General features: G+C 42.3%; 1 long non-coding RNA gene across 1 annotated transcript; it reads right to left on the bottom strand.

Moving 5' to 3' along the window:
- Nucleotides 1-8,910: 8,910 nt before the first annotated feature.
- Nucleotides 8,911-10,025, bottom strand: LOC115400451 (uncharacterized). The gene is made up of 3 exons (XR_003932797.1): nucleotides 9,859-10,025; nucleotides 9,583-9,679; nucleotides 8,911-9,443 (listed from the first exon to the last, which is right to left on the bottom strand). It is a non-coding gene; the product is annotated as an uncharacterized LOC115400451 (long non-coding RNA).
- Between the last annotated feature and the right edge of the window lie 691 nt (nucleotides 10,026-10,716).

Raw genomic sequence — 10,716 nt, 5'->3', positions numbered from 1 at the left:
GAGAATCCGGTCAATTTTCAAATTAAAATGAAGTAAAATAACATAAATGATGTTGCTTTTCGGTTTTCCTTTTCAGATAAACACACACACACACACACACAGGGAGAGAGGGCGACAGGGTGACAGAGAGAGGCACCGCACGCTGCAGTGCTTCGCTCCGATCACACCCCCGATCACAATGTTTGATTATATATGGTGTTCTTATTGTTGGTGGTGACTGATTTGAGCTGTGGCGGAGGTCTGCGCTCTCTGAGTGCCAATTTCTAGTTATAGTTATGATCGTATTTAAGATAACTGGAAGAATATTTTTGAAAAGCTTATTTGGAATTGGATCTAGGAGACAGGTTGAAGTTTTAGAAGACATTACAATCGAAGTAATCCCAGCCCCATCTACTGATGAGAAACTATCTAGTATTTCAGGTATTTCAGGTGGAGGCAGTGGCTGGATTTCCTGAGCTTGATCTAAGCGCTTCACTGATTTTACCTCTGATGGTTATGATTTTATCATAGAAGAATTTAAGAAAGTCATGGCAGTTTAAAGATTCTAGGATTACTGGTTCCACTGCAGTATGACTGTTTGTCAGTCTGGCTACAGCGTTGAACAGAAACCGAGGGTTATTTTTGTTTATTTCTATTAAACAAGAGTAATATAATGTCTTGGCTTTAAAAAGAGTTTGTTTATAGCTTAACAAGCTACGTTTCCAAGGCTTCAGAGATTGTTCTGATTTAGATTTACTTTCTAATTGCCGAGTTTTTTGTTTCAGAACACGGGTTTCAGAATTAAACCATGGAGCAGCGCGCCTGGGTCGATTGGTTTTCAGCTGCAATGGAGCCACTACGTCAAGGACAGATTTTAGCGAGTGCATAGCACTGTCAACGAACTGATCACTATTATCACCACTGGCCAATAAGCTCATTTCTGTGAGTTCACAAGATAATGCAGCAAATGCAGGCTGGATCAATTCTTTGTACCGAGCCACAGATTTGTCAGATAATGTCCGTATCAGCTGAATTTGATCTTTTTGAGCACAGTAGTCTTCAATCAAAACCTGAAAAGTAATCAAAAAATGGTCTGAGAGTATGTGGTTCTGAGGGAGAACATTTAGGTCACTGACCTCCATCCCATATGTTAAGACTTGATCCAGGGTGTGCTTGTGACTATGAGTGGATTCATCAACATTTTGAGTGAAACCAATGCTATCTAATACTGCAATAAACGCATTACTCAAACTGTCACCAGAATCATCCACATGGATGTTAAAGTCACCAGTTATAAGGATCTTGTTATGAGCCAATACTATATTGCTTAAAAACTCTGAGAACTCAGTTAAAAAGACAGAGTAAGGACCAGGAGGTCGATACAATAATTAATAGCACAGCTTTTTGATTCTTCCAATTTGGACAAGTAAGCGTTAGTATTAAGCTTTCAAAAGAGTTGAATTTAACATTAGTTTTGGGTTTAAGAAGAAGACTGGAGTGCAATATCACTGCCACACCTCCACCTCGACCTGTTGATCTAGCTGTTTGGAAATTAACATAGGTTGGAGGGGTACATTCATTGAGCCTCACATAGTCATCTTGCTGAAGCCAAGTTTCTGTTAGAGCAAGGAGATCAATGTTATTGTCACCGATAAGGTCATTAATTAACAGAGATTTAGTGGAAATTGCTCTAATGTTTAGTAGATCACATTTTATGTATTTCCTACTGAAAGAGTTATTTTGTCTCGTACAGGTGTTAAGCTTTTTACCCATTGACTTTTTTTTAATGTTTTGAGCACTATGGACAGACACAGTCTCTGTTTGCCTAGGTAAACCTCCATGCTTTACTTGTAAAAACCTGGGAGCAGGTTAAGTGACGGGATCAACAAGATCAACAGAGGAGCGTTCTGCACGACTGCTCTGCGCTCGGGGCTCATAGCTGGTTTGTCAATTTAGGGTACTAAGCCGATCAGCCATATTGTGAGCTAAGAGGGCTGCACCATCCAAAGTTGGGTGGATGCCGTCCCTGTGGATGAGCCCAGGCTTTGCCCAGAAGGTGCACCAGTTGTTTAGAAAAATCACTCCGTAGCAGGCTGTGAACTCTGAATATCCTCAAAAACTGGACCAGACACTATTTTTGACTTGCTGCTCAATGAATGTAACAATGCCAATAAATTGAGCTCTGCTTTTGCGACATTCTAGTATTTCACACGCAGACGCTCTCCACTTTTCTCTCAGTTTATATGGGAGTTTCAGAATCACTGTTCTCATATTTGAAGGCAGAGCCAGTTCCCTCATGTATTGCACATCCTCCATGGCATTTCAACATTCACTCAGCAATCACGCATACGCTTGAAGAGATTTCACATCTTCGGGTTTTACGACTGGCCAGCTGAGAAGTTTCTCCTTGTAAGCTTCTGTGATCCTGTGCTCATCGCCGAAGTGTTCCTCAAGCAGATGTTCAGCCATGGCGTAACCTCTGTCAGGAGGCATATGCTGACAGCTACGTATCAAGTCCTTTGGCTGACCTCTTGTGTACTTGTCTAGGTAGTATAAACAATCCCCACTGTTGTTGGCATTGTTCTCCACACAATGCTTAAAGGCTCGGATGAATGTTCTGTGAGAAACGCCGAAGTCCACAGCCGATCTCTTTTAGATCAGCTGATTACATCCATGGTCCTTAGTGCAGTAGCCTTTTTACTTAAAATGTACAGCCCATTACCAATCTGGGCTGATACACTTTGAAGTCCTCTGAGGGTGGAGAGGGAGAATGGTCTCGGATGCGTGTCCACGGTGAGTCAATCGATAAATTCCACACTTTTCCCGTTTGGGTGCGACAACCCATTTATTTTTCGTGTGCGCATAAATCCACCGTATAAAGGTGAAAGTTGGAACCAGAGACCTCACACATAAATTCCACACATGCTGTAGTATCACAGTAAATCATTGACTGTTTTGGCAGATTTACATATTTACAGTTACTACTGTTTAGATCCTTTGATGTCATTATGTTCTTAAAGGTGCATTAAGGAGTTTTCACGTTTTATATGAAACAACGGCCCCTGCAGGCCTTGTGCGCAACGGCAGCTTAGTGAAACGCTCGTGTCTGTGGCTTGGGTGCCATACGTGCACGGAAGAGGGGAACTCCTTCCTCGCTCGTTTAGTAGCGCTCGAGTAAAATTTAAGTTTCTTTTGCCTGGTGGGGTCTGTGCTGGAGTTGTGGCAGTGCTAGAAGCCGGTCTTTTCTGACTTTCTGGAAGATCCATCCTCAAGTTGCTGCTCACTAAGCATCTGGAGTAATGGCGGACAAAACAAAACTTAAGGATATCAGGCCAGCGGGAGCGTGCATTATGTCATATTCTCTCATATTCTCCCCAAAAAAATTCTGGTGCCGGACCGGCACTGCAACTTTCAAGTGACAATTTAATGCTGTCAGCGGTACTTACAATGAATATGTCAGGGCACATTGTACACATCACTGAATATTTGTAACATACTTATGGTGGAAAATACCGTATTTTCCGGTCTACAAGCCGCTACTTTTTTCCCACGCTTTGAACCGTGCGGCATATACAGAGATGCGGCTTTTCAGTTCATTTTTCTTCAGACCTCAGGAGGCGCTCTAGCAGGAAGTGCAAAAATGAGACAGGCAGCGGAAGTCAGGGCAAGTAAAAAAGCGCCAGTTTTTATTTTTAACACATGCTACCCAAGATACACAACAAAATCCGAAAATATATTTTACACCCTCATCCCTTCATCATGGAAGAAACACGAAGAAAGTCCTATGATGCAGCTTTTAAGTTGAAGGCCATTGATCTGGCTCTCCATGAAGGAAACAGAGCGGCTGCACGTAAACTTGGCGTTAATGAATCTATGGTGAGACGCTGGAGGCGGCAGCGGGAAGAACTGATGCAATGCCGAAAGACAAGAAAGACTTTCAGAGGACATAAAAGCAGGTGGCTGGAACTTGAAGATGTTCTTGAAGATTGGGTGAACACACAGAGAGCAGGCGGCCGAGGTGTATCCACTGTGCAGATCCGACTGAAAGTTAAAACAATCGCCCGAGAAATGAATATTGAAGATTTCCAAGGTGGACCGTCGTGGTGTTTCAGATTTATGAAAAGAAAAAGCCTGTCCATCAGGACACGGACAACTCTCTGTCAGCAACTCCCTTCTGACTACGAGGAAACGATTGCAAACTTCCACAAATTCATTGAAACAAAGATTGCTGAGAACTCCATTGGACCAGACAACATCATAAATATGGATGAAGTACCTTTGACATTTGACTTACCTCTCACCAGGACTGTTAACAAGTCAGGTGCATCATCTATTATGGTGAAAACAAGTGGACACGAGAGGACGCATTTCACATGTGTTCTGGGCTGCATCTCGTCCGGACAAAAGCTTCCACCAATGGTGATTTTTAAGCGAGTAACTATGCCAAAAGAAAAACTTCCAAAGGACATAGTCATTAAAGTTAACAAAAAAGGGTGGATGTTGGAAAGCCTAATGAAGGAATGGTTAACAGAGTGCTACAGTAAGCGCCCTGGCGGATTTTTTCACCAGAAAAAAGCGCTGCTTGTTTTGGATAGTATGAGAGCGCATATCACAGATTCTGTGAAAGCAGCTATTAAGAAAACAAACTCTATTCCAGCTGTGATCCCTGGAGGTACTACAAAGCATCTGCAGCCACTGGACATCAGTGTGAATCGAGCCTTCAAAGCAGCTCTCCGGGGTGAATGGGAGGTTTGGATGACCAGCGGTGAGAAATCTTTCACAAAGACTGGCCGCATGCGAAGAGCATCTTTTTCTGACGTTTGTCAGTGGATCTTAAATGCATGGAGGAGTGTGAAAAAATCCACCATCATCAACGGATTCCGAAAGGCTGGACTGCTGCGTGAAGAGAGCAGCGCAGCTTCTGAGGCAACTTCTCCTCCAGATGAAAGTGACATGGAGAGCGACACTGACAGAGAGACTGGGGAGAACAGCACAACTTCAGAGATCACTTTACCTCGAGATGAGAGTGACAGGAGCAACACCAACACAGAGACTGTAAAGGTATGTGACGAAGATTATCTGAGGCTGTTCATTTCTGACACTGAAGAGGACGACTTCAGTGGCTTCAGTGCGCAGGAGGAAGATGAATAATAAGTGACTTGTGGTTTCAGTGCACGGGAGAATGGAGTGACTTTGCACAGTTGCGCTTGAAGTGCACAATAAGAAAAATTGACACTGGTTTGGTGTTTAGTGATTTCAGCGTGCAGGAGGAAGAAAAATAAAGCAACTTTGTTTCAGTGCACGGAAGAATGGAGTGACTTTGCGCAGTTGCGCTTTAAGTGCACAAGAAGAAAAAGTGACACTCATTTCTTGTTCAGTGATTTCAGCATGTAGGAGGAAGAAAAATAAAGCAACTTTGTTTCAGTGCACAGGAGGAAAATGAACAAAATCAATTTCTTTTTTGTTTTGTTTGATCAGCACTTTTACTGCCATGTTATAGGCCCTTTTCAAAAACAATCAGTTCTGTTACTTTATGAATAAACTCTTATGGTGCAAAATCTTTCTGTATAAATATCTTATTTCTCAGCCTGTAATCCAGCGGCTTGTAGTCCAGTGCGGCATATATGTGACAAAATACGTATTTTTTTTCAATTGTAGTGGGTGCGGCTTCTATTTAGGTGCGCTATATCGTCCGGAAAATACGGTAAGTATTTTTAAAGTTGAAAAACTCCTTAATGCACCTTTAAGTATTTGTTGTTTGGAGTTCACAGCAGCGCCTGAGTCAAGCAGTACCTCCTTCAATCCAGCAGACGGCGCATTGTGATTGTTAGATGCATAGTGCAGTGTGTAGCACAGAGAAGAAGAGTATGAGAATGGAATCGATGGCCGTTTCTCAATACGCGTACTTCTCTGTACTTGTGAACTCACGGACTCGTGAAACGTCATCAGTCAGAGACCAAGTACTGTTCCAATTCAAAGTTCGCATCTCACCAAGTCCGCATAAAATACCCGGATGTGACTAACTCCGCCCACTTTACCGAGTCTGCATCGGACCAGACTTGTGCAGACTTGAGAAGCGAAATTACCCAGAATGCGTTTCGCAAGACATGCCTAAGGTGTAAACACACAGAGGTGAGTAAAAAAAACTATGAAATATTAGCGTTATTGTTTAACAGAACGTAGTTTTAACGGTATTTTAGGCGAGAATATAGCTGTTTAGAATGTTGATATGGGGTCAGTCTGTCCACATCAAGCTTATTTGAAATTTTTTCCCAACGATTTCGGACATTTGGGGACCGGACGGCTTAACGAGGCGACCCGGTGCTGAGCTGCTGCATGTCGGCTGCAGCAGGCTGTGACTCTCCGCTGTGCTTAAACATGAGACATTGATCGTTTTGTGTGAATCCGGTGTCTTGGTCCAATGTAATCTGTTTCAGAGTATTTTTTTTTATGTGATTTAATTTTTATGTGTTTATTTGAATGGGACAGTGCACATTAATGAACATGCTTAAACATGTAAACATGCCGGACTGTAGCTTGATGCTAATGTCTTCTACTCGTTATATTGGTGAATGTTGTGCATTCAGACAAAAAACTATTAACTATTCCAATCAAGGGACCACTGAGGAACCAGAACCTGGTCCAGAGGTGATCTGCAGCCAGATGTGGATGGAGGGAGGTTTGTTTTTCCATGCTTCAGTTAATGCAGGTATGAATTATTCATACAAATGTTGAGTTGGTAGAGTGTGATTCATTTTTTTTTTGTCCTCCTCAGAGACTTTGGGACGTCTGCAGGGTTGGCTGTGACACCAAACAAGATATAAATATAAGAGGCATAATCTGAAGGCCTGATCCAAGGTATCAGACCTGTTTCTGTACTTTGAATGACGCCAGAGAGGCTTCCTGTGATTGATAAATTGTGATGTTATGGTAAAAATTCACTGTGGACATGTTTGTGTTTCTGGTTATTGACATAAAGTTTTCTTCCTTCCAGCAGGTTGTCAGTCTGGAGTCATAAAGGCTCCTGGGTGCAGCAGGTCTGAGTCTGAACCTCCACCCAGCAGAGGACCAGCTGGTGGAGACAGGACCAGCTGGTTCATGGTGGATCTGAGCAGGACCAGGCCTCATCCAGGTTGTCAATATAGACCTCAGTAAAGCTCCCTTTGGCATCACCAACACCCCTCGGTATGATGGAGGGGAAACTCTCTGTTTAGGTAAAATTTGTTTCTGTGGTTCTGCAGGAGGAAGAATTCTGATGTGGCTTCATCAGCGACTCCAGCAGGACGGAGAAATGCCTGAAGACCAGGAGGGCAAAGCTCCAGGTTCCTCCACCTGCTCCTGTCTGGAAATGGATCACTGAGATGGTGTTCATCAGCTCATCCACAACACTGAGGACGGTCCAGAACCCTGCAGAACCAGACCGGAGCTCCTGACTCCATCCAGGAGCTTTTTCCTGGAGCAGAATCTGTAGAATCTGTTCTCCCAGGAACCCCTGAAGACTGGAGTCACATGACCTCTTTATCACCGACCTGTTCATGTTGTTGTTGTTCCTGGTAAATAAAAGAAAGAACTGTTGAATATTTAAAAACATGTCATTTTTTAAACCTTCCCGATGGTTCCACTTATTTTTGCTTTTATTCTTGAAGGTTCTGTTGAAGTTTAATACATTTCCTTGAACTCCTGACTTTGTTAGACATCTGTTTATGATTAATATCTCTCTTTGCAACACATTGATGTATTTACTGAAGAGAGAACTGAATAGTGATAATGATGTGTTTAACTATATAATATATATTAGACTCATGTAAGTTAGTGCACATGAAGACCGGAGCAGACGGAGGACAGAAGGCACACAGGTATGACAGGCAGTAAAACAAAGTGAAATAATTGTGTTTGTAGAAACGTCTGATCAGCTGCATTTCTTCTGAGATCAGCTCCAAGTAGTTAAACACTAATTGAAAAGCTGTTTAGGAGGGCAGGTAGGCTCGAAGTTAGAGTAACGCTGTATTACACACAGCGTTTATGTGACAGAATAGGTACAAGCAGTTTTGCCACATTTTTCTGTGTAGATCATCCTGTATTGTCATTTTAACCTTTTTCCAATATTTAATGCAGCGACTTGCTTTATAAACTTGTTCCACAACAATTACTGTCTTCCTCTAATACTTCCTGATCACTGGCCGCTATAAACACTCATCTTATGTTGCTCTTTGATCAATGTTTTAATGTATGAATGAATGACAACTATCAGATATCGGCGTTGTAGACACACGATGAAGTCATCAAGTTCGCATGTTCCAATTGCGCAATAACTTCGATGCGTTCTTGCCTCGTCGAAAGTCTGGACTCGAAGTCCGACTAACAGGTGTGTACTCTCCAAGTCCACGAGTGCGCACTTAACGGCCGAGGGCGTTTCATCGCTCCACTCGCTCTCTGGTCAGTGATACTTTGGCTCCATCTAGCGGCGCGGATGCGTATTGACCATCTACCGTAAGTCCGTGACTCTGCGACCCGCCTCCTGCAGTTAAGAAACTCCATCTGTTGTAAACAACGGATTACATACACATTTTATTTTTCTTATATAAGTGTGTGTGTGTCTGTCTGTCAACAGGGTCTATTATTTTAATAAAGTGTGTGTTTGTGTCTGTGTGTGTCAACAGGGTCTATTATTTTAATAAATTGTATAAAGACCAGAATTAATCTTTCTTCTGAATCACCACAGCTGTTCTGGATGAGGTGGCAGATTACATCAGAGACCTGGAAGCCAAACTGCAGAGTGTTTCCCTGCCGTCCTCAGTCGAATTGATGTATAAATAAAGTTTGATTGATTTACATGTAACACATTCTTTTGTTACTGTTCCTTTGTGGGGAGAGGATTTGAATTTAGCCATGCAACCACATCTGAAAAAGTGAAATCATACACACTGCAACAAGCACAATTAATTCAACTGAGGCTTAAGATATTTTATCAATAAGCATTCATTTGATTTAAACACATACACAGTACAATATAGGCCAAGGCTATATTCTGAACAATTTATTTAACGAATGAAATATCAAATGAGCTGTGTAATTAATCACCATGTGTGCATTTACAAGAATGTACAATGTTGGATCACTATGCTAAACTGTAAAATAATAACCAATGTGACAAAATATCAAAATAATCATGTTACAGCAGTGCAGCAAATATTTATAACAGACAACAGAAGTATAAGTTAGAGAGGGAATCCTGAGACCAAGGAAGAGGAAGAACTGGGAATTCAGGAGCCAAGTGGTGCTGGATAAGATCACTGGATGTTTCATGTGGACAAAGGTATGATATGCGGCATCCACGTGGGACAGGGCCATGGAACCTGCTCCATTTCAGACAAGCCATCCAACACAGGAGCACTGAGGGGCTGGGGTTGTTCCTCATGCAGCTTGGGTCCATCCGCCATCAAGTCAGGGTCGGGGAAACGGTCCTAAAAAAGATACATAAAGCCTCTACTTATTTGTGCTTATATTTTGGGAAAATGTAGTTACAGTAGTTACATCTGGCCATCATTACACAAAGGCATTAGCATTTAGCTGTCACAAAAGTGAAATGCTGAATATTATTACCTGTATATGCCTGGTACAGTGTGGACTGACGACCACTCTCACCAGCTGCTGTTGGCTTTCGCACCACCACATCACTCACAGGTTCTGGATGAATTCACTGAAATCAATGGTGAAATATGTTCATTTTTGCAAAGAATTGTAGTAATACACAGTCTGTGTCTGTGTGTGTTGTTTTTTTTTTTTATAATTTCAGGACACAAACAAAAAAGACAACATATGGTAAACACAAGCACTTAATGAAAACAGAGTAAATAAACTACCTTATTAAACACCCACCTGAGTTCTTGCTCTATGCCATTGTTGTAGACTGCTTGTGCAGGCCAGAGATGGAGGATAGTCTGCAGGCCATACTGTGTATAATGCGCTGTCTGATGAAGCAGGGAGACAGTGTGGTTGAAAAACTCTCTTCCTGCTGCACAGCTACAGGAAAACGCCATCAGATGTCCACTGTCAGCAAGCGTCATCTGTACAGAAATGGATAAGAATGATGAACATGACATCATGGAAATACGTCACTGTCAGTGGTAAGAGATGGTAACAGCTGATGGCAAGGGGACTCTGTAGTGCACCCACCACGACCCTTTTTTATCCCCCAAAATAACTAATTTTTACAATATATTTGCACACACACACAGGCACGACTTTATTCAGTACAATAGAAATACACCACACAAAGCTGGTTTGGTTGAGTGGGGATGCACTCTTCTGGCCACAGATCTATTATAAAAGCAGATAACAGCAGTAGAGACTTATAACCTATGGAATGAATTGAAATAAAATGACAAAAAGAGCGGCGTCGAGGCTCCTGTATAAGATAAGGCTGGGACGGACAGCATGTCAGCAGAGAGCTGCAGCAGCAGCTGCAACGGCAGGAACTTCTGCTCTCTGTGGTCAAACCTCTAGTTTATGAGGCTCCTGGCTTTTCCTCTGCGACCTGCAGCACCTTGCCCTCACTGTCACCTGGCTTTTTAATGCATTTGATACTATGATGATGATAAGACACGCACAAAAACACGTTAGCTGAGAGCTAACGCTGTTAGCTGTTGGGCTAATCAATGATAGCATTCGTCTAATATCATATCTGAAAGACGTTCACTGAAACAGCCAGAAAGAGAACAAGCTGTTGTCATCATG

This window comes from Salarias fasciatus, chromosome 14 (assembly GCF_902148845.1).
Source record: "Salarias fasciatus chromosome 14, fSalaFa1.1, whole genome shotgun sequence".
Lineage (NCBI taxonomy): Eukaryota > Metazoa > Chordata > Actinopteri > Blenniiformes > Blenniidae > Salarias > Salarias fasciatus.
The sequence above is the reverse complement of the archived record's forward strand: the minus strand, read 5'-3'. Positions and strand labels throughout refer to the sequence as shown.